The sequence below is a fragment of the Diabrotica undecimpunctata genome, chromosome 10, assembly GCF_040954645.1.
Source record: "Diabrotica undecimpunctata isolate CICGRU chromosome 10, icDiaUnde3, whole genome shotgun sequence".
In the NCBI taxonomy this organism is placed as follows: Eukaryota; Metazoa; Arthropoda; class Insecta; order Coleoptera; family Chrysomelidae; genus Diabrotica; species Diabrotica undecimpunctata.
In genome coordinates this window covers 80,268,650-80,291,900 of record NC_092812.1, presented here as the reverse complement: position 1 = coordinate 80,291,900, position 23,251 = coordinate 80,268,650, and the positions used below count along the sequence as shown (strand labels likewise).

Here is a 23,251-nt window from a genome sequence, read left to right as displayed (position 1 = left end):
ACAATAATTTTTTTAATCAAAATTTTATGAATTTATTTTATTTTAACTTAACAAACAACCTTTATTAGTTTTTAAGGATGGGTGAAAGTATGTCTGTGCATTAAAAGCAAATGATGTATATCTTACAATGCTCCAGTACACGCGTTCCGATTTCTCCTAAAATATGTGGTTGGTTTTTTACTCATAACTCGGTTAGCTTTTAAGCTATCAAGTACTTAAAAAAATCATTTTGTAGGTTTTTATTAATGGCAATAAGATCATTTAAATTTATTTTTTTAACCCTTATTTTTGAAAGGATTAGTTGAAAGGGCTCAAACTAGTCACTAGTCACGAGTGTATGCAAACTTTGAACATCCATATCTTAACCAATTTTTGTCTTACAGAAAAACACAAAAACTCACGATAGAGTACGATATCACGATATCAGAAGAAGAGCTACAAGAACGAATAAAAAAATTAAAAAACAGAAAAGCACCTGGTCCTGATAAGATAAACAATGAACTGCTAAAATATGGAGGAACAACACTACGCAAAAGGCTCCTAAAATTATTCGTCGATATAATAAATACCGGAGTAGTACCAACGGAATGGAAGGAATCATTTAAATTTATTTTTTTAACCCTTATTTTTGAAAGGGTTAGTTGAAAGGGCTCAAACTAGTCACTAGTCACGAGTGTATGCAAACTTTGAACATCCATATCTTAACCAATTTTTATCTTACAGAAAAACAAAAAAACCGAAATATTTAGAAAAGTAAAACCTATATTTTTTTACTATCTACTACTAAGATTTTGCGTACCTATCAATAATACTTTTGAAGTTATTTGAAAAAAATGCATTTTTTCATCATTAAAAATTTTTTTTTTACTTTAAAACCAAATTTTTTCAAAAATAAGCACTTTGAACCGGTCAAACTTACCGATCATATAAACAGTACATAAGTAAAATAAATTTGTAAAGCGGTAACGATTAATTTTATTTGTGGACCTAATTAGGGGGTGATTTTCACGATGTTTTTACCAAAAAAGGGACCAACTTTATTTTTAGCGTAACTCACTTAGTTTTAATGCTAGAACATTTTTTAAAACAACCAAAATAAAGCTTTTCTGAAACACTTTCAACAAGTTCTATTAAGTTTTTCCTGAAAGGTACCTAATTTTTTGGTTATTTCGCGTTGAAATATTCGATTTTTTAATTTGACAAATAATAACCTACTTTTCATGAGCTACACCTCTGCTTCTACTAGGTCTACAGATTTCATAAGCACACCTTTTTTTTGTTTTCTTATAAGCTACATTTTTGTTAAAAATATTTACTTCGATAAATACTTACATTTGAGTTATTTGTGAAAAACCGTCTGAAAACGTGGTTTTTATTTTGAAAAATGAACATTTTTACTCGCAAATAACTCAAAAAGTATTGACAATAAAAATACTCTATAGAATAAAAGTTGCTTAGAATTAGTCAATTTATCTATTTCTGGACTTGAGAACTTGTAAAAGCAACTCTGAACTTGAGTCCAAAAGTGAAGTAGACGGCAAGCGTAACCTAAATCCAAATTTTTAAGTAAATCCGTCGTGACGAGAAAAATGACACTCCAAAACTGTCATTAACTGAAGTATATAAGATGTTGGTTCATTCTCTTTACCTACATTGTTTTTACATTCATTCTATCTTGATTCCGTTTAAAGTTACGAATTATTGAATAAGGAGTTGCGTTTTCTTTGCATGTTTTTTAAGTTTTGGCAATAACTACGACGAATTTTTTTTGAAGTTTTTATTGTTAACTGAGCTTTAGCTTTAGGTATTTGAAATTCTATTTTATTGTTAAGTGTTTTATATCTTTTGTATTTGTTAAAGGCTTTTTGGAAGCTTCGATCGATGCCTTGCATTGTTCATTTCACCAAGTTATTATCCGCTATCGTTAAGTCCAACGGTGTCGATTCGCCTATTTGTATATGGAATCGTGTAGGGCGTCCGTCATTCAATTTTCAATAAAAAGTCCTCTTTTGTCATCATATCGTCCGTTCGGATGAAAACTGTACAATCTCAAAATTTACAAACTTTTCAGGAGAGCATTTTTAAGATTTATCGCTAAATAAAATTTTCCACAATACACATTAGCAGGTTTTTGTTTCAGTTTTTATTAGTTGTATCTTTTCTATGTCGAAAGAGCATGAAAATATTTTAAACATATAAATAATAATAATAAAATTTTTTTTTTTTAAAATAAGATGTTTTGAATTTTTCAGAGAAAATGTTATGAATTTCCAATATTATACAGATGTTTAAAAAGTACTATTATGATAAAATAGGGTTTGTCCAATGAAAAATTAGGATTATAAGCAAATTTTTATTCTCAAAAATATTATTACAAAGAGTAATATGGCACAAACGTAAGAATTTACAACGTACCTACAAAAAAAATTTAACCTTACAATGAAACTTAGTCTTAGAAATGAGTGTACCGAAGGCAAAACTCTTTATTTAACAAAGTCACATTTACTATTAAATACAAACAATCAATTAAAGTAAACACAAATTAAAAGGAACGGGAAAGTTTTTTAAAGATTTTCATAGAATCCAAGATAATATACCAGGAATGGTTTTTTTTTTCAGTAAACCCCATAAACTATTTTTCTTCTGCTGTGAGATTTTAATAGATACGTGGTATATTGATTTAAATAAATAGTTTTCTCTTAGAGCTTTTGAATTACCAGATGCACCTTTTACCATTTTAAAATGTTCTTGACTGTATGAAGTCTTATAAAAAAAAACTGCCACGATTAGCTTTTGTAACTTGTAAAATTTTTATATCATTCATTTTAACAGTTTCATTTTCCGTGTTTTTAGAAAAGTTACGCCCTAGATCATTACCGGTAATAGATCATTACGCCATAGATTACCGGATTTCTTATTAAAGAAACGTATTGATCAGGAGTATATATAGGTCCAGATTTAAGGGCTTTTTTGATGTTTCTCTCAATTACGGAATGAGTAGAATCATTTTTATTTTGCGTATGCCCTTTAATGAGAAATTTGTGGGTAATTGAATTAAGGGTAGGAATTACTGCCACATCTTGAATGTACATACTTATTAAAAACTTGTTTGAGAAAGAAAGAAAAATTTTTGACATACACGAACTTTTTGGTTATTGCAATCTTTAAATAAAAATTTCAAATTGTTTTTTCTTGGTCTGTTGCTAGATTTGTATACATATTTTGGCTTTATTTCTTGATGCTATAATCAATTAAGGTACGCTTATGCAATGCATCAGGTAAAGCATAGTATGCATCAACAATTTGTGTCCGTTGCTCTTCCGTAAATTTAGTTGTGCATTTTTGTCTACATTTATCTCCACAAGTAGGCTTAACAGATTTAGCATTCACGACTTTAGTTTTTGTAGCATAATTTTTACCTGAATGTCACAACCGTTTTAAGACATTTATTTTCCATGTATTTGGGTTAGCTTTGCGTTTATGTGTCTTTTTGGGTGGTGAATTTGTTTGTCTTGTTTGAGACTGCAACGGTAGTGATTGCTCTTCTGCAGTAGGCTGCGAATCTCAATTGTTTGGAGCTTTTTCTGTCAGATTAAAATCCGGATCTGCTATACTATCATCTGAGTCACAATCGTTTGAAGAATTAGGTGAATCAGAATCCCTATCAGTTGACGATGAATCTAAAAAATAAAAATATTTATTAACGAAAACATAATAGAAAACTAACGTTAAATAATACGTCGAAAAGAATACAATATCATAATTAAACACAGTCCGATGTAAAGTTTGTGATTAAAACAATACAATTACGAATTTAAATCAATTTTTTGTTCAACTTTATCTGAAAAAGTATACAATTACGGAAATATACTATTACACTGATAAAATTTGCATCATATACCAGTAAATTTTTTCACGAAAACTATACAATTTCAAAATTACATGATTTTAAATAGAAAAATGTTTGAAAATATTATGAGCCAAGCTAAATAAATTCGAAATTATACACTATTAATGAAAACCAAAGCTTACCTTTAAGTTGATATTTTTGTTTTGTATACTCTTTAAGCGAAACAGCGTGCGCACCTCCTCGATTCGTGAACACAACTAAAGATTGTACCGTTTTAGGTTTTAGGGCGAAAGTGATGCACGATTCTTCTAATTTAAAACTAACCAATGCGCTCCCTAGCGGATATTTTTTGAATTACGATTGACTGTCACTATTCCAGAGAAAATATTGATGATACTGAGCGTTTCTATATACTTAACTCAATTTCGTAAAAATTTGGAGATTGTATACTTTTCATGCGAAGGGACGATATGTGGAACCCAAAATACTGTTTTAAGCAAAAAATCACCTGTTAAAATACGTGGAGAAGATATTTGTGTCACGATGTTAAAAAGATTCTGTTTATCAGTTTGTTGTCCTTAGGATAAGTAAATAGTACAAATATTTATTTTTGTAATCCTTTCTAGAGAAATGGCTACAGCTTCTAAATGTGTTTGCAGGGGTAGCTTACTTGCAGTTAAATTGCCATTTACAAGAATTGTCACATCCGCTTGCTATCCTTTGGTTTACTCTATTTTTTTTTAAAAAACTTTGATAATTATGTAAACAAGATTCTTGATTGTCCTTAAGATTCGTTTCTTAAAGACAAATGATATCTGGTGAATACTCTGACTGGAGAATTTTTAATATCGGTAAGTTATTATAGTAACCGTTTATATTCTATTGAAGAATTGATTTAAACAACCCCATTTTTAATTTCTAGTTGTAGAATAGTTTTAGTTTAATTGAGATTCTTGGTCTGTGTCATCTAAAAAGTTACTTTCGTTGTCGGAGGAAGGGAGTTCGTTATTAAGGTGTTTTGTGATTTTTTTGTGTCTTGAATCAAAATAAATTTTGGTAGAGAATTTATAACAGGGTTGTTTATAACTTGTCTTCTAAAACGGTAAAAAATTAAATTGAATTCCTACAAGATAGAGTTAATACGAAGAAACGTCATTGATGACATTAAGACCTAGGCTTTCTAATTATTCAATAAGAATATCATGTGGGATTGAAAGACATACATTTGATAGAACTCACCTATCCACTATAGTAATATATTTTCTAGCTTGAGCTGGTTTTGAACATATATTACTTATAAATCCTACATGTACATGAATAAAGTTACCCACGATTTATTTGTTCGCTAGATACATGCATACTCGATTATTGGATAACCTTGAAGAAAATAAAATTTTTTTGGACTGTACAAGTGCTCCTAGTGATACGAGATAATCTTGAAGACGTAATCCATCTTTTGAAGAAAATACAATTGCTTGTTCAGGGCTTGGGTATGTTTGTTGAGTTAGTACTCTTGAATAAGATTTAGCAGTGTTGGAATCTTGTAGAGAACTATTTACATTGGAACTTCCATCTGATATTTTCGACACGATAAATCCTCTATTGCGATCTTCACAGAAGTTTCTATTATATATAAATTAAATTAAGTGAAGTCCGACTCTGATTCTTTTAATATGAGGTGATCGGTGTGTTATTTTTATAAAATAAGCTAGATAACGATAAGAATTAAAACTAGGTTTTTGGTTAATCTGTAACTAGAGAATATGTTCTTGATATTTACGATTACGATATTTTTAATCATACCATGATTATTTGAAAGAAGTATTTACGGCACTTATGATGACTCGCATGATGTTTCATTGTTTTTTTGGAATATATTTCTCTATGTTTTCTTTTACCTTATTCCAGTCCTTCCCATTTATTGTAACTTTGTTGTATTATATTTTTACTTCCTGTCCCTTTTCTTTTTTGTCTTTAGTAAGTTTTCGGATTAGGTTTTGTAGTTACTTACCTCTCTTGTTTCGCCATGTTATTTAGGAATATTTTTTTCTTTTCTTATGTTTTTAGTTTATATTTATTTTCCATCATTGTTTCTTTGTCTTCGCCGTTGTTTAATTTTACGAGGCAATGGTTTTCTCCCATTTTTATTGCATTGCATAAATCTTTAAACTTAAGTGAGAGTCATTTATAATTTTACCAGCAGACCAGAGCACCGCAATCGTTATCATGGACAAATCACAATATCAGGAGATAATTCAAGATCTAGTTACAAATAGACTCTTTACAAAACTACAGAAATACCCAACTAAACCCATAACAAAGTATACAGAACCTTCTCCCTATAAGTTTAAAGATTATCTAATAGACTAGCAAAGAAGAACATTAACGCCCCGTTGGAGTAGGACACCACGTCTGTGCAGAGTCCCAATAATACATATAGCCAATGTGCCACTTAAATCAATACGTAGCAGCATGGGCTCTCCTAGCAGCAGATATAAATACAATATAAGACTAATAGGCTACAAGCCCATGGGATATTTTTAGGGGGTCACTTGACTCAACAAGAATCATATATAAATCAATACTACAATATGTAATAACAACTTTAGAAGCTATACCGCCAATTATTATCGGTACTCAAAGCATTAAGGGTTACGCCTTAGATTTTTCACCCCTGTTCCAGCCGAAATATACGGCGTTAAACAAATTAATCTTTATACCGATCCGAAACTTTATGTATGAATGCCGTACTGTGTCAAATTGCCGAAAAAGGGGGGGGGGGAAATTTTCCCTACTTCTGGTGCCAATATTTTGGTACGGTATTGGGTCGCAGGTCAGTAGTATCTCAGATGTGAGAAAACGACAAGGGATCAGACCATCTTTTACTCCAAATCAAATTTAGATGTAGAGTTAATAAAAAAAGAAACGAAAGACAACAAAGAACAAACAAATTGGACCTGGAAAAACTGAAGATTCAGGAATGTAAAGAGAAGTTCGAAGAAGAAGTCGCAAATGAGTTAAGGACGCTAGAACTGCACTCCGTAGAGGGCAAATGGAATAATATCAAAACAGCAGTACTGATAGCGGCAGTATATATGTGTATATAACAAGACAAATGTATATAACATCATTTGAAGTCACAACACGAAAAGCAGACATAATATGTAGAAATAAAACAACACAAGTAGACAGGGAAAATGAAATGGGTACGAACTAAGTAGAAGAGAATGAAATAGAGAATGGAGTAGAAGCTCCAACCGTAGAGGAAGTTCTCGAAGCTATTAAGGCCCAGAAAAACAATAAATCCCCGAGAGTTGTCGAAATACCAGCAGAATTGTATAAAGTAGGTGGCGACCACCTAGCAAGTCACATCCACGCGCTCATCAAACGCATATGGCAAGAAGAGAAAATACCCGACGACTGGAAGAAAAGTATAGTATGCCCGATCTATAATAAGGAGACAAACTCCAGTGCAAACACTACCGTGGAATTTCTCTACTATGTACAGCATATAAAGTCCTCACGTATATTATAAACCATTGGCTCCAACCACTAGCAGAAAATATTATTGGAGAGTATCAGACGGGCTTCCGACGGGGGTCAGTACAGTCAAACAGATCTTGAGTAAATCATGGGAACATGACGTTGATGTTCACAACGTGTTTGTAGACTTCAAACAGGCATACGACTCAGTCAAAAGGAACAAACTCTACAATATATTGGCTGAATTGGCAATACCACACAAGCTAATTAAATCCACAATGGGTGAAACACAGGCATGTGTACGAATACAAAACCACCGGACAGACTTTTTCAAAATTTCGCAGGGACTAAAGCAGGGAGATGGGCTGGCCCCAACTTTGTTTAACCTGGCACTGAAGTATGCGGTTAGGCAAATACAAACTGGATAAGAAAACCTACTGACCAACAGAACAGTTCAACTGGCCGCTTATGCCGATAATATTAATATTATGAGTAGAACATAAACAGGAGCACAGAAAACATACGCAGAGTTAAAAACGCAAACAAAAAGGCTAGGTCTGGAAATTAACACGGAAAAAACAAAAATAATGATACAGACGAGAAGAAATATTATACATGAAGGTGACATTGAAACGGTTGGAAAGTTTACATACCTGGAAGTAGAAATACATATATACCGACGGATCAGAAAATGGAGAAATACGGAAGAGAATAACGCAAACAGAGCTTATTTTGCCCTCTCCCATGTATTTCGGTCTAAAAATGTCCACCGAAATACAAAGATGAGAATCTATAAAACCCTAATTCGACCAATAGCTATGGCAGTGAAGCATGGGTCCTGAAAGAAACATCCAAAAGTAAACTCAACACAGTCGAAAGGAAAGTACCGAGGAGAATACTAGGGCCTGTGAGGGAAAACGAAATCTTCAGAAGTGATACAACAACGAGCTTTATCAACTTTAAGGCAACACCACTGTTAGACTTCATTAAAATACAAAGATTGCAATGGACGGGACATGTGATACGAATGGGAGAGGATAGGCTACCAAAAAGAGCCCTAAATGCTATAATGCAGGTAAAGTGACCGGTTGGAAAGCCAAGAAATCGATGGGAAGACACAGTAAACAGCGACGCACAAGCCCTTTTAGGAGTGCGTGTATGGAGAAGATCAGCCACAGACAAGCAAGGGTGGAGGCAAAAAATAAAAAAAGCCAAGGCTCAATTTGGGCCGTAGTGCCGTAGAAGAAGAAGATTAAGTCGCAGGTCATTATTTTTATATTACCCAACTAAATAATAAATGCCGTACGAATATGTTTGGCCAAAAAGTCCCCTCCACCTGAGTTATCTTACCTGTGACTCACCTATACGAGTACCGATAAGAATTGACGGTATAGTTTCTAAAGTTGTTATTACATATCTTAGTATTGTTTTATATGTGATTCATGCTGAGTCAAATGACCCAATAAAAATCTCCAATGGGCTTGTACTCAATAAGTTTCTATTAGATATAATACAACCATTGGTACATAATACGAATACTTTTGTAAATAACACACAGCACTTTACATATTACAATCCCAATAATATGCTATTCAGCTTTGACATTACAAGCCTATTCACTAATATTCCTCTCGAAAAATATTTACAATTACAACAATATTGTGTAAAATATCCTGGACTAAAAAATATTCAGAGAATTGATTCTTCCTATCCTGAAGAAGCTTGGAATCTTTTGTTTGACCACGAAATTCTTGCAGTTGTTTTAGAATAGACAAAGTATAGCATATTTTTCCGTATATCAAAAAACTGAAATTATTATAAATTTAAATCAAAACAGGTATTCACTCACAAAAATATTAATTAAATAAAAAACAATAACAAACGTTATTAGAGTTATTAAATTCGACTTTTTTCATTACGGGTTAATTGTGGTTTAACGGACATTTCGTTCATAATACAAAATAAATCGTACGAAAGAAAATCTCGACAGTTTCAAAGTTTGTTTAAAATATACTAAATCTTATATTTTCGGTCGTCATTTTATCAGTCCTTGTCACATTTTTAAACCAACATTTATATACCTCAATATCGCCTGACTATTTCGAAAATGCGGCATATGTATGCCATTCATCCAACAATAGGGAATTTCTATAGGTCCTGATGTAATTCCACGGAAGTTTCTGAACTCATTGATAAAGTGAAAATCAATAATTTCGTGACGCTCTCTCTGGTCAAATCTGATTTAAATATTAGAAGTTATGAATTTTCCGATTATATTCAGTAGAATTGGTTTTTACTCGTATATAAGGAAACGTACTATTTTGATAAGTCCATTATAATTTGATATTTTTGAATGTTATTAAAAGTTTCGTTTTCACTTAATTTTTTGGAACTATCTATCGTGTCGTGCTCTACTATTATGTGTAAGACACCTTCCTTTATAAAAAATTAATTAAAATCCTTTGTAAAAGGTATATATTTAAAAATCCAAACGGGCTGTGTTAGACAAAACGTTTTCGGAATACATCATTCCATCATCGGTGTCTAGGAGTACATGAATGTAGCCACTAAATATATGGGTAAAAACCCGTTAACAAATAATTAGTTACATTTGTTCGACATTATATCTTATAAATACTTATGATGTTAAAGTTACCGTTGGATTAGGTAACATGGCGACATATGACTCCACGTTGAAGTTGCAAGTCCTGAGACGGTCTTCACCGTCCTCACCGCAGCATTTACATTTGTAGTTCGTGGTAGAATAGATTGGTTATTAGTTCATGTTCATGGATATTAATAATTGTAATATTATGAAGTTTACCCTAAGGCGTATTTTACGTATTCTTTCATTAACTGGAGTGAAATCCAATATCAACCTGTGGCATTTATGGTTTACCATAAATTTCGCTCCAAAGTCTCCTTGTCTTTCTGTTCTACAATAGTATAAACAATAGTCTTTTTTAAAACCCGTAAACTAATTTTCGAAACCAAATTCAGATTTTTGCTTTAATCTGTGCCTTCTAAGAATTGCAAGGCAAAACAGACGTTGATAAAGATGTTATTAGAGACACGGGGAATCTAAAAACTGCATTCCCCAACATATCTCCTCAACTAAGCAAAAATCCTTAACGAATTTGTTTCTAGTACTCGTTCAGAGTATATCGAAATAAAAAGAAAAATACAGTTAAGATTTGATTTCACGTACAGTGCGTCTGTGTATCCCCCTTATACGTATTTCGCCCTAATAGGGCTCTTCAGAGACAGTTATTCGCAGTCGCTCTGAACGTGAAAACAAATCTTTTCTGTCTTAGGAAACAACTCTAACATGGCTTCGTATAGACGCAAATAGCGACATCTGATATTAAAATCCGTAAACTAATTTTTGAAACCAAATTCAGATTTTTGCTTTAATTTGTGCCTTCTAAGAATTGCAAGGGAAAACAGACGTTAATAAAGATGTTATTAGAGACATGGGGAATCTAAAAATTGCATTCCACAAACATCAACGTCTGTTTTGCTTTGCAATTCTTAGAAGGCACAGATTAAAGCAAAAATCTAAATTTGGTTTCGAAAATTAGTTTACGGATTTTAATATCAGATGTCGCTATTTGCGTCTATACGAAGCCATGTTAGAGTTGCTTCCTAAGACAGAAAAGATTTGTTTTCACGTTCATAGCGACTGTGAATAGCCGTCTCTGAAGAACCCTATTAGGGCGAAATACGTATAAGGCGGATACACAGGCGCACTGTACGTGAAATCAAATCTTAACTGTCTTTTTCTTCTTAATAGTCTTTTTAATTTATGCATCCATGTCCTTTAAATCTGATTTCTTGGAGAGCGGCTATTTCTACTTCGCATTTCTGCAGTTCCTGGCCAATATTTTGCATTTTGCCTTCCAGCAGCATGGTTTGGACATTACAGGTCCCCAATCATGGTTTGGACATTCCATCATTAAGTCCTTATTCCGTAGCTATTCTCGCTGTCCGTTAGCCCATCCGGTTTGTATGTTGTTCATAGCATTCGTGATAGCTGAATTTAAAGTGAACCAGCCTCGGTTTACTCCGGCTATAGTAACTAGGCATCTTCTCTAGGGCAATGGTGTTATGTTGTATATTAGGTTAGTGTTATACCGCCCATGTTCGGTCAGGGGTTGGGGAATAGGAATAAGGGTTTAGGGTAGCAGGAGCGCTGCTTCATTCAGTCGCTTTTACGACAAGCAGGAGAAACTCTGGGGATATTTTTCTTTGTTGGCCCAACTGGAAAATATTTCATGGCACTTATTACTACAATTACAATTTTTCCCAGAAAAGATTTTCCAATAATTTTTCCATATTGTAACATTACAAGAATATGTCATATCACTAGAAACACTAATTATCAGCAATAGCGTTATTGCTCGTTATGAGTCGAAGTTTTCTTTAGATTAATCCTCCCTTCTTCCCTGTATCGAGCAACCCTTTTACTATACTTTTACTGTGCTAGCTTTTAGTCTATAAGTCTCTTAGTTTGCGTTTTTAATTTTATGTTTTCCAAGTTTTATAGCTATCTAAGTTTCGGTCGTCCTTTGGCTCGTCATTTCAACGGCCCTCTTCAATAAAAATTTTCTTCTGATTGTTGCTCCTTCTTTTTTCCTGGTTACAAGCTGTATCAGTCTGGCACGTGCTACTTTATTGAATTTCACAAGGCCAGGCTTCCTGTAACTTCTATACAACTCAAAGTTATAACCTTTTTTTACTTCTGAAAATTCTCTTCTCTGCTTACCTAAAATTTTCACATTCTTCTATGGTTAAACGTGTGCTATATTGCTGAAGCCGATTATATTCTCCATTTTTTTGCTGATTTATAGCTCTACACTCATCATTCAACCATTCTTCATCTCTTTTAACCTTGTTAAATATTATAAGATCTTTAGTCGCTATTTTTATTGCTTTTTTGGATTTAAGTTAGTGTTCTGCTAAGCTTAGTTTCCATCGATTCTTGGTAGCTTTCCGTTTAAAATTTGCACGTAGCTATCTTTTAACAATTTGAAATTTTAGCAACATAGTATTATATTAAAGACGAATTTTATAGAACTATAACAAAATTGAGAAGACACTATGATAGTCAAATATTAAGCAACAGTAGAAGAACTACCGACCACAAGCATGCAGTCTGCATATAAAGTTATTCATACAGATTAGCATCAAATACAAATAGGCAATAATTTTTCTTTCCGTAATATTCTTTCAGCATCTTTCAGCATCATTTCGCTACTTAAATCTTCAGGCATAAAGTTTAGATCCAATGTACGAAAAAAAGGAAAGTTATGTGGATTTCCTTTGTGTCATGGACCAATAAAACACAATATTGTTCATTGTTATAATATTTTTCTTATGATTCTTCTTCCTCGCTATAAGCAATAATTCTGGTTGTTAATTCGAGGATTAATACCTCTACGGAAGGTTGTCACTCCATCTTTTGTACGGTTGGCCGATACTTCTTTTACCGTTTAGTCAAACGGTATTTCTTGCTATTTTGTAATACACATTTGAATATTATTTGAAAAAATCTATTCCAAATGAACAGCATTTTCTACAAAAAATAATGTTGGATATGGACGTGGCAAAGCCGAATTGAAAAACTAGAAAAGAGATCGATTTTATGATCACTAAAAAGAGGCAAATCTTTAAAGATGTTACAGTCCTGAACCAGTTTTTAACAATTGCCGACCACAGAATGGCGAAAGCGTCGATAGAAATAGATCTTGGGAATGAATGATATCGCATGACCAAAAAGAAGTCTACATCTACCTGGACAGAGCCTAATAATATAAATGCATTTGAAGAACACATCAACAGAATTCTCGAAAGCCATAAGAATATAGACCAAAATATCAACACCCTGAATGATATTATAATAGAAACTATAAAGTAAAGTCAGAAGATACATTGTTAAACGACATCACATAAGGAAAGAATAAGTCCCCTAACACAAGCATTAATGGAAGAGAGGAGTAAAATACAAGGTAATAGAAGCAAAGAACAAGATGAACTTAGAAAGATAAGTAAAATAATATAAAAATCTATTAGGAAGCGTAATAGTGAACAAATCCACAAGCGTTTGAAAAGAACAAGTCTCAAAGTCCTAAGGAGAAAATTGACAAATGGCAAAAAGAAATAATGAAGTTAAAGGATAAAGATGGAAATATCATTACCAACAGAGATGCATTACTAGGGTAGTAGAAGATTTCTATATGGAAGTCTTTGTTTTCAAAACTTCCACAAAATTTATTTTAAATTCTTATCACTACAGCTGTTTCGGCTGATTGCCTTTCTCAAGTGATCTGTTTTTGGCATGGGTTTACACTTTATAGTTTCTAATGAAATAGGTTGAGGAGGGGAGAACTGTTTGTCTCAAGCTGGTCATTGAGAATTATATCTGTGTTTTTTAATTTGTTGATTTCCATAGATTCTAACAAAGATAGCTTAAGGCCTTTATTTTGAATGTGGAGAATTTTAAATTCGTCATTAAAAGAATGATTATGATCTAGGAGGTGAAGTGCGTATGTAGAATCTGTTTTTCTATTATTGAAAGCCCTTTTATGTTCTGCTATTCGTTTATTAAAATTTCTACCTGTTTGACCAATGTAAGTTTTTGGGCAGTCGCCACATTTAAGTTTGTACACACCACTGTGTAAGTGTTTTTTATGTTTGCTCTTGTTGTTTTTAATATATTTGCCTAGGTTGTTATTTGTTCTGAAAGCTGGTGTTATTCCTTTCTTTTTTATGTGTTTGGCTATTTTTGTTGATATTTTGCCTGTATATGTAATCGAGCAGAAGGTACTGGGTTTTTTCTCTGGTGGTGGAAATACTAAGTTCAGGGCTTTCTTGTGTAGTTTTTGATTTAACATTTTATTAATTGTTTGTTCGTTGTATCCATTGTTTATTGCTATTTGCTTAATGATATTTAATTCTGTCTCAAAATTGTATTTTGACATAGGAATTGCTGTTAATCTATGTAACATACTATGATAGGCTGCCAGTCTATCGTACTATGATAGGCTGCCACTATGATAGGCTGCCAATCATAGTATGTTACATAGATTAACAGCAATTCTAAATGGAAATAATAGATTTGCAAAGTAAAGTATTATTTTGTTGAAATATAAACATAATGAGCTTGTTTGAAGCACAAGGAATTCAAATTATAGTAAATTTAAGAAATACGTTTCCACAGCTGATTTTTCATATCTTCACAATTTTGCTTTGTGATATTTTTGTTGCAGTTCGATGTATGTGTTTGTGAAAAAATGTTTTTAATTCTAAATGTTGAATAACAATATCGTTTAAAATTAGTTAATATTCATTAGGAAAATCTAATTTTATTCGCTGTATTATTATTTATTATTAGAGAGTGGAATTTATGTAACACAACATTACCAAAACATGCGCATATATAGGGTGGTCTTTAAGTAAATGTACAAAAAGAAACAGTAGATTCTACACTTTAAAATATTACGATTTACGCCAAATTGCTTTAATAAAATGTTGAAATTAACAAAGATACAGGGTGTTAAAGTGCAAATTTAAAATTTTATTTTTCGCTATTACTTTCATGTTTGTAAACATTTATGTATAAAAATTTACAACTGAGTACTTTTAAATATGAGAAATTATAATTTGATGCACACTTTGATGTTACTGATAGAGGGCGCCACATACGCCACATATGTGCCATAAATTTGCACTTAACTTTTTTGCTCCTTAAGTTACCTATATTTGGGACAAAAAATATTAAAGATACATTATTACAAATACAAAGATACATTACAAATCAGCTGCATAATTCTGATTTAAAGCAATTACTCCAGGCACCGAAGGAAAAATAGACAAAAACATTAATACTTCTGAATTTTGGTATAAAATACCTTAAACTAAAGTTATTAGTTAACGAAATAATAAATAAAAAAAATATATCAGCAGGATAATTAATAATAGGATTTGACAAAATAACAAAATAATAGAATTTTACATCAAACATTTTACGTTTTATGTTAAATTAAAGTCATAATCAAAACATTTTATTTACAAACCAAATTAAGAAATAGTTAAATTAAATAACATAACTTTTTGTCAAAGTAAGTGTTTGATATGTCCATCATTTTATTTAATTCATTTGTCGATATATTCCATAAAAGATCCTCTCATATTAAATAGCATCATTGGATCTAAAGAAACTGCTGCAGTATTTATTTCTTCCCATAGTTGGTTGCGAAAATTTATGAGATTCTTATAGACACGTTGTTTTAATGCGCCCCATAAACCCAAATCAAGCGGATTAAATTCTGGGCTACTTGGTAATAATGTATAATGTATGAATATATTCTTTTAAATACATATCCAAATCTTATGGTATATTATGGAACTACATCTTATTTGTCGCAGAGGTTAAATAATGTATTAAACTGTGATGTATCTCGTCCATTGGTTTTGGTTACTTATATACACACGGAATAACCTACCGATGACATTACTTATTAATATGATTATGTTACAGTTTACGAGTAACTATAATTACATCTCGAACAAATGGACTATTATTAGTTACTAACGAACTAATATTATGCTAAACTAAATTGCCCGTGTGTTTACCATATTTATAAAAATATCGGTTATTAGGCCAACGATGATGTTTTTGTAAAAATGCTGAGTCTTTAAGGCTAGATTTGTAGAAAAGTATTATGAAACAAGACACATATGTGTTATTCAATACCTGTGCTCTAGTTTCTATTATTTGTCCTAATAAAAATGGGTAAACAATTTACGTAATGAATAATAAATACTCTTTTCTGATTTTTTATGAATTAAATAATTATATCAATATCTCACCACATTGCCAAGGAATATAACTACCACTACCAATCCAACGTTCAGAAAAGTTGTATTAAAGTATGTTCTTACTGCCTTCTCTCTAGAATGTGGTGGTGTACCATTTTGCATAAACCACATATTTTGGGTTTTTATCATTTTACAATAGAGAAAAACTAATACAACGTCAGTATAGAAACTTAAGAAGCGATAGAAAAGGGAAATTGTAAACATGATGACGGCCAACGTCTGAATACGGACACGGCACCTAAGGAAGAAGATGTATAACAAAGCATTTTGTGATGTTACATTATCAACTTTAAGTTGTTTTAATAAGAATAAACTACGAATTATGCTTATCTAGAGGTATTCAGTGCTTTACCGCACAAATATCAAACTAAGAATTATTATGCAGCTGACTTATAAAATGCGATTATCTCGAAAACGGTTGAATTTTGAGGTTACTAACAAGTATACCTTTTCTTTGTAAAAACAACGTATCTTTAATATTTTTTTAACACAAATAGAGCTATCTTAAAGAACAAAAAAGTTAAGGGCAAATTTATGTCACACATGTGGCATATGTGGCGCCCTCTATCAGTTAGATTAAAGTATGTACAAAATTATAATCTATCCTACTCAAAAGCATCCAATTGTAAATTTTTGTCCAAAAATATTTACAAACGTAAAAGTTATAGCGAAAAATAAAATTTTAAATTTCCACTTTAACACCCTGTATCTTTCTTAATATCAACATTTTATTAAAGCAAGTTGGCTTAAATCGTAATATATTAAAGTGTAGAATCTACGGTTTCTGTTTGTACAATTACTTAAAGACCACCCTGTATATATATATATATATATATATATATATATATATATATATATATATATATATATATATATATATATATATATTTATATGTATATATATATATATATATATATATATATATATATATATATATATATATATATATATATATATATATATATATACCGGGTGTTTCAAAAAGGTATGTCATAAATTAAATCACGCATTCCGGGGATAAAAATAAATTAATTGAATCAAACTTACCTTAGTACAAAAGTGTACACAAAAAAAGTTACAGCCCTTTGAAGTTACAAAATAAAAATTGTTTTGCATTATCTCCTAAACTACTTGACATTTTGTAATAAAAATGGACACGTTACTTTCTTGTTCTGAAAGCATTTTTCATACAAAAGAAACAACAAAATCTAAGCGTACAGAAAAATTTTAAGGGGGGTGTGCAGCACTAAATCACCGCAAACTTTTGAGTATGATGTTTGATGTTTTTTAAATACTAAAAGTTATTAAAAGGAAAATACCAGTATTGGTAAGTCAGTAACATATATAGAATACATCATTTATGTTTTTTTAAATAACAAACATATAAAATCGGAATTTGGTGTTTATTGAAAACTAAACTTTTGTTTAAACTAAATGCACGATCAAATACTTACCATGTCGGGATAGTATTATGAGGTTTTTTTCCTGGTTTTTCCCTCATAATTTACTATGGAATCACCAACAGGAGAATTTTACTGTCATCATGGCATGTATTTGTCTTTTTAAAGACGAATTACATGTTATGATCTTTTTATGACGGATATTCTCAAGTTAAAGTTGATTTCATGTAATGGAATGAACTATCTTATAAGTAAAGTCGTCCCAGGAACGCAACTCAACAATATTCGCAATATCATTTTAAAGTCGTCTACTTTAAAATGTATAAAGTATGTCTGAATTGTCAATATAGATGAGTCAGATAAAATTAAATTATTAGAAGAATTTTTCACTAAGTAACAAAAAACAAAATTTGTTTAATTTACTAATGTTTGTATTTTGAGAACGATTTCCGAAGTGGAAATTGAAACGTCAATAAACGTATTCTAACCTTTAATTGTGGCTTATTCCCATTTAAATAGTAATTAATTTAAAATGCCACAAGAAAATAGCTTCAGAACAATATTAAGAAAGTAACGTGTCAATTTTTCTTACCAAATGTCAAGTAGTTTAGGAGATAATGCAAAAAAACAATTTTTATTTTGTAACTTCAAAGGGCTGTAACTTTTTTGTGTACACTTTTGTACTAAGGTAAGTTGGATTCAATTAATTTATTTTTGTCCCCGGTATGCGTGATTTAATTTGACATACCTTTTTGAAACACCCTGTATATATATGCATTACTTTTACTAAAAATATGCAGCTATATTTTTTAAATATGCCCAAATATGCAAACTCATATTAATAATAAAACTTAAAAATAAATCAAAACGTTAAATATAAACATTTATAAATCAGGAAAGTAGAAACTCAAAGATTTCTATTGACGAAACCAAAATTCACATTTTTGCATAATCTGTGCCTTCTATAAATTGCAAGGCAAAACAGACGATGTTAAAAGATGTAAGACTGTATTTTCTTTTATAAACATTTATGTTTAATAGATATTTATTTTTCATATAAAAACAAATGAAATGACACACAAATACTGATATTATAATTTATTAAGAATTTAAAACATTTAAATTCAGTGAATGTATCAATTTCCAACTATCTATAGGATTCCAATAGTAAGTTTTGATGTGGTATTACTTTTTAAGTACTAATCTCTACCTGTGGTTTTTTCTTTCCTACATAATTATTGGAATAAAATCCAAACCCATTGGCCTTTTGGATGGGAAACTTATGTCGAACTTGTTAAATTGGTATTTGACTCCAGCTATTTTGTCTTCAATAATGGTTTTATCTGCAGGTTTTTGGGAATCCAATTTTATTTTATTTATTAATAAAACACCTCTTAGTGTACGTTCACACCGACTGCTATGGCGTGATCAGCGATGCGATGCTTTGCTATGCGATGATATTGTATCACTTGTATCTTAAGAGACTTGTTTAAATAGCACGCGGTTTAGTGCGATGCGATGCGATGCTAGTGCGACTAGTATGCGCTTCGGTTTGGTTTTTAAGAATGTTTGATTCCATCGCCCGTAGTCGCATGTCTATCGGGCGATATGGATATGAAAAAATTAATAAACAATGTTAAGGCGCGTACAGACTAGCACACGCATGCGGTGAGAAGCCACGCATACGCGTGTGTACTCAAACCAATCGCGCTCAGAGCATTCGTTAAAATTAGAAATCATCGCATATGTTTGCGTGCTCAAGGCGCTCCATCCATTCGTGAAAAAATGTCTGAGGACCTGCTTATGGTTAGTGCCGCGTTTGTGGTTATTAGTTCATTAAAAAAGAAAAAATAAAGGAAAAATAGGCGATGGTGGACGACGCATTTATTTAAAAGAAGAACCCTACAAGTGAAGCCCGATTTACTAGAAGATTTGGCGTTAGAACCTAATACTGGACAATTTCAAAATTTTACACGTATGTCAGTAGAAGACTTTGAACGCCTTTTAAATGATATAGGCCCCGTAATAAAGAAAAACAACACAGTCTTAAGAAAAGCTATACCTGTTAAGGAACGTTTACTAATAACATTAAGATTTCTGGCCACAGGGGATTTAATGATGTACCACATTTGTATATTTATACACGAATTTTTATTTTTAACTAGCATCTGAAAAACTTTGGTAGCCCATTTTTGTTTACAGCATTAAAAGTTAGACGAAAAATTAGCACAAGTTCGTTAAAATCGCAATGCTTTATCTTCCATAACAACCGAAATAACCTATAAAAGTGTCCGAATTGGGACACCCTGTACTTACTGTAAAAATACGATACCTTTGCCTGTACCCACGGATCTCTTGCAGTTGCTCCTTTGAGCCATAAAAAACCCAAGTAAGCTACTCATTTTCTTCTTCACAACTGCTGAATCTATATTAAGATTTCTTGAAATCGACTCCCATGCATCTTCTTTTTTTGTTTTTGAATAATAAAACTTATTTTTTGGATTCCATAATATAGAGTTTTCTTCATACAAATCCATTAATTGCAAACATTGTTCATTTGACCACTCCATTTTACACATAAATCAATAAAATGAATAAAACTCAATAAATCCGAACTTGTCTTGCAAATGCAATAAATCTCCACGCTATCCGTCTAAACTGAGCGCGAACGCACACGTATGTTTCTTTGATGTGTGCGAAAAAACCGACACCACTCTGGCTCGCAGCATGTGTGCTCAAGTCATTCGCGAGAAGCAACGCATGCGGCGAGAGGTTACGAAAGCGCCGTCCACATTTGCACACGTATGTGTATTCGTGGCTGCTCACCGCATGCGTTTGTAGGTCTGTACGCGCCTTTAGAATTCGTTTGGCTCTATGAGATTAACGATCAAAAGATTATCACAATAGGGACAAGGTGAATAAATTATGGGTTGAGGTTGCAGAGGAGTTACAAGTGTTTGTGATTATTCTTGTGTATTTTTTATACGTATTATAACAGTTGCACCATTGAGTGACGATATTGGATAGACACCCCACTTTTTATATTTTTCAATGAAATCTAATTAGTTCTAAGTAAGTTTCTAACCCTAAAGTGTGATCGTGTGCGAACGAGATTTATGAAAATATTCGATGTACTATTTTAATCTTCTAATTTACCTTAAAGTTATTGTAAGCCGTTCTTTAACGTCTAATGGTTTCCTTCAGTTTGTGTGCATTTTCTCTACTTCTTCTTCATGTACCATGTCCTTTCAGAACGTTGGTGACCATCATAGCTATCTTAATTTTATTCACTGCTACCCTAAATAGCATGCTTGTATCAACACCATACCAATCTCGCAAGTTCTTCAACCATGAGGTTCTTCTTTGTCCTGGACTGCGTTTGCCTGCTATTTTTCCTTGCAAGATATTTTGTAGCAACCTATATTAGGGACCTCTCTTTACATATCCGAAATACTCCAGTTTTCTCTGCTTGATGCCTTTTATGATCTCAGTAGTTTTGCTGAGACGTTCTAGTATTGTGGAGTATCGGATCTTCTCCACCCAGGAAACTTTTAAAATTCTTCTATAGCACCACATTTCGAAAGCCTCAAGGCGATTTAGATCGATTTTGTTCACAGTCCAGAACTCGACACCATAAAGTAAGACCGAGAACACGTAGCAGCGAAGTAGGCGGATCCTCAATGCCAATTTTAGATCTCTGTTACATAACACCTTGGACATCCTTTAAAAGCCGCACTAGCCTGCTCTATCCTAGATTCAATTTCGTCGTGACTTTCTGCGTTACAATTTAGTTGCTGTCCAAGATAAACGATTTTATCAACTTTGGTCAAGTTTGGTATTATTTACATATATAGACGGTTTTATATGCTGTTGTTTACTTATTACTAGTATTTTGGTTTTCCGTATGTTCAGATTCAGACCTGCCTTCCTACAACTCTCAACGACACTATCAAGTAGTCTTTGCAGATCTTCTTGACTAGAAGCTAGGAGGACTGTATCGTCATTATTGATGACTTCACCGTAAAAGTATTCTTTCTTGTTTTTCAGAAAGTGCTTTTCTGAAAATTCTTTCGGAGTAAACGTTGAAAAGCAGGGGTGACAAGAGGCATCCCTGCCGTACTCCTCTTTTAATATTAAGAGACTGTGATTCCACGCCATCTACTAAAACTGATGTTGTTTGATTCCAATATAAATTTGCAATTATTCGAACATCTCTGCCGTCCAAGCCAATGTCTTTTAGAGTCGATCAATATAGAGTGCTTAACATGATCAAATGCCTTTTGGAAGTCAATAAAACAACAGTATATGTCTATAGATATATCTTGACATCTTTGAGCAAGTAAGTTCATTTCAAACAGTTTCTCTACGTAAAGAGTTATACCTCTCTCAATGTAGTCGAATGTTTCTAAAGACATCCGAAAATATTCTCGAAATTTATCAGGATGCATAATTAGTTTAGCAAATAAATAATGAAACTCTCCAATTGTCGCCATTTCTCTATTAATTTTATAAATTTTCCGCCGAACAATGAATTTTCCGCCAATACATATTTCAGTTTTCTTTCCATCGTCACGTCCGACACAGAAAAGACTACGGTGGAGACTAGCTCACAAGCATATCATTGTATTGAAATACCCTCAGATAATAGCTCGCTATGTAACGCAAAGCATCCCATCGCTGATCGCGCCATACGGTCTGTGTGAACGTACACTAAAGAGATGTCTGATTAGAAAGATCAATGAGCAGTTCTGTTCCGTCCTAAATTAATACTAATCTTAAAATCGTAAAACAATAGTTACGTTCAATAATGTTTCTACAAGGTCTTTCTTACTTACAGTAGTTAAGTATTTACACAAACACTCGTGTTTACTAATCCACGCTATACTCTGGTTTTGAATAATTAGTACACTAACTCGAAAAGCTTCACCCTCTTCAGTCTTCTTACTAACTCTGTATTATCCAGGAGTTGGAGAGCCCCGATATTCACATGTTGATGCAATCTTTGCTCATGATTGTTGGCGCCATTCCTTATTATCTCTTCAATAGTCTCCATCTTCAAGTCTCGGTAAATGTACCTGTTTTTAACGTACCAAGGAGAATCAACGCTGCTCCTTAACAGTTTGTTCTGAAAGTGTTGTATCTTCAAAATATTGTTCTTGCTGGCACAGCTTCAGAGCTGTGCACCATATGACCATACCCGTTTGAGTATTAGTTTATAGATCAAAAGTTTATCTATCAAGAGATTTGAGTTTCTTTCAAGCAACCAGTACAATTTTTTGTATTTCAGTTAAAGTTTCTCTCGTTTTATCTTTATATGGACCTTCCAACAAAGTCTCGCATCCTGATGCATACCCAGGTACTTCGCAGTATCTGCAACAGGGATCTGGGTGTCATTTATTTCAATTGGCACGTATTGCTTTTTCTTATTAGTGAAGTTCCCATGCACTGATTTGGTCTCATTTAATTTTATGCTCCATTTTTGGGTCGTATCATCGATGTTGTTCACTGAAGATTGTAGATTTCTTGTAGTTTCTTCATGAGTATTTTTTACTGTCAAAACAGCTTCGTTGTCCGCAAATAATACGATTATTACATTATTGAGTTCAGGGATATCGCTTTCAGTTAAGTACTACTCTA

General features: G+C 32.4%; 1 protein-coding gene across 1 annotated transcript in view; it reads left to right on the top strand.

The window, feature by feature from the left end:
• Shal (Potassium voltage-gated channel protein Shal) overlaps positions 1 to 23,251 on the top strand; it is a 126,323-nt gene that overhangs the window by 2,396 nt on the left and 100,676 nt on the right. The gene's annotated exons all lie outside the window — the stretch shown is intronic.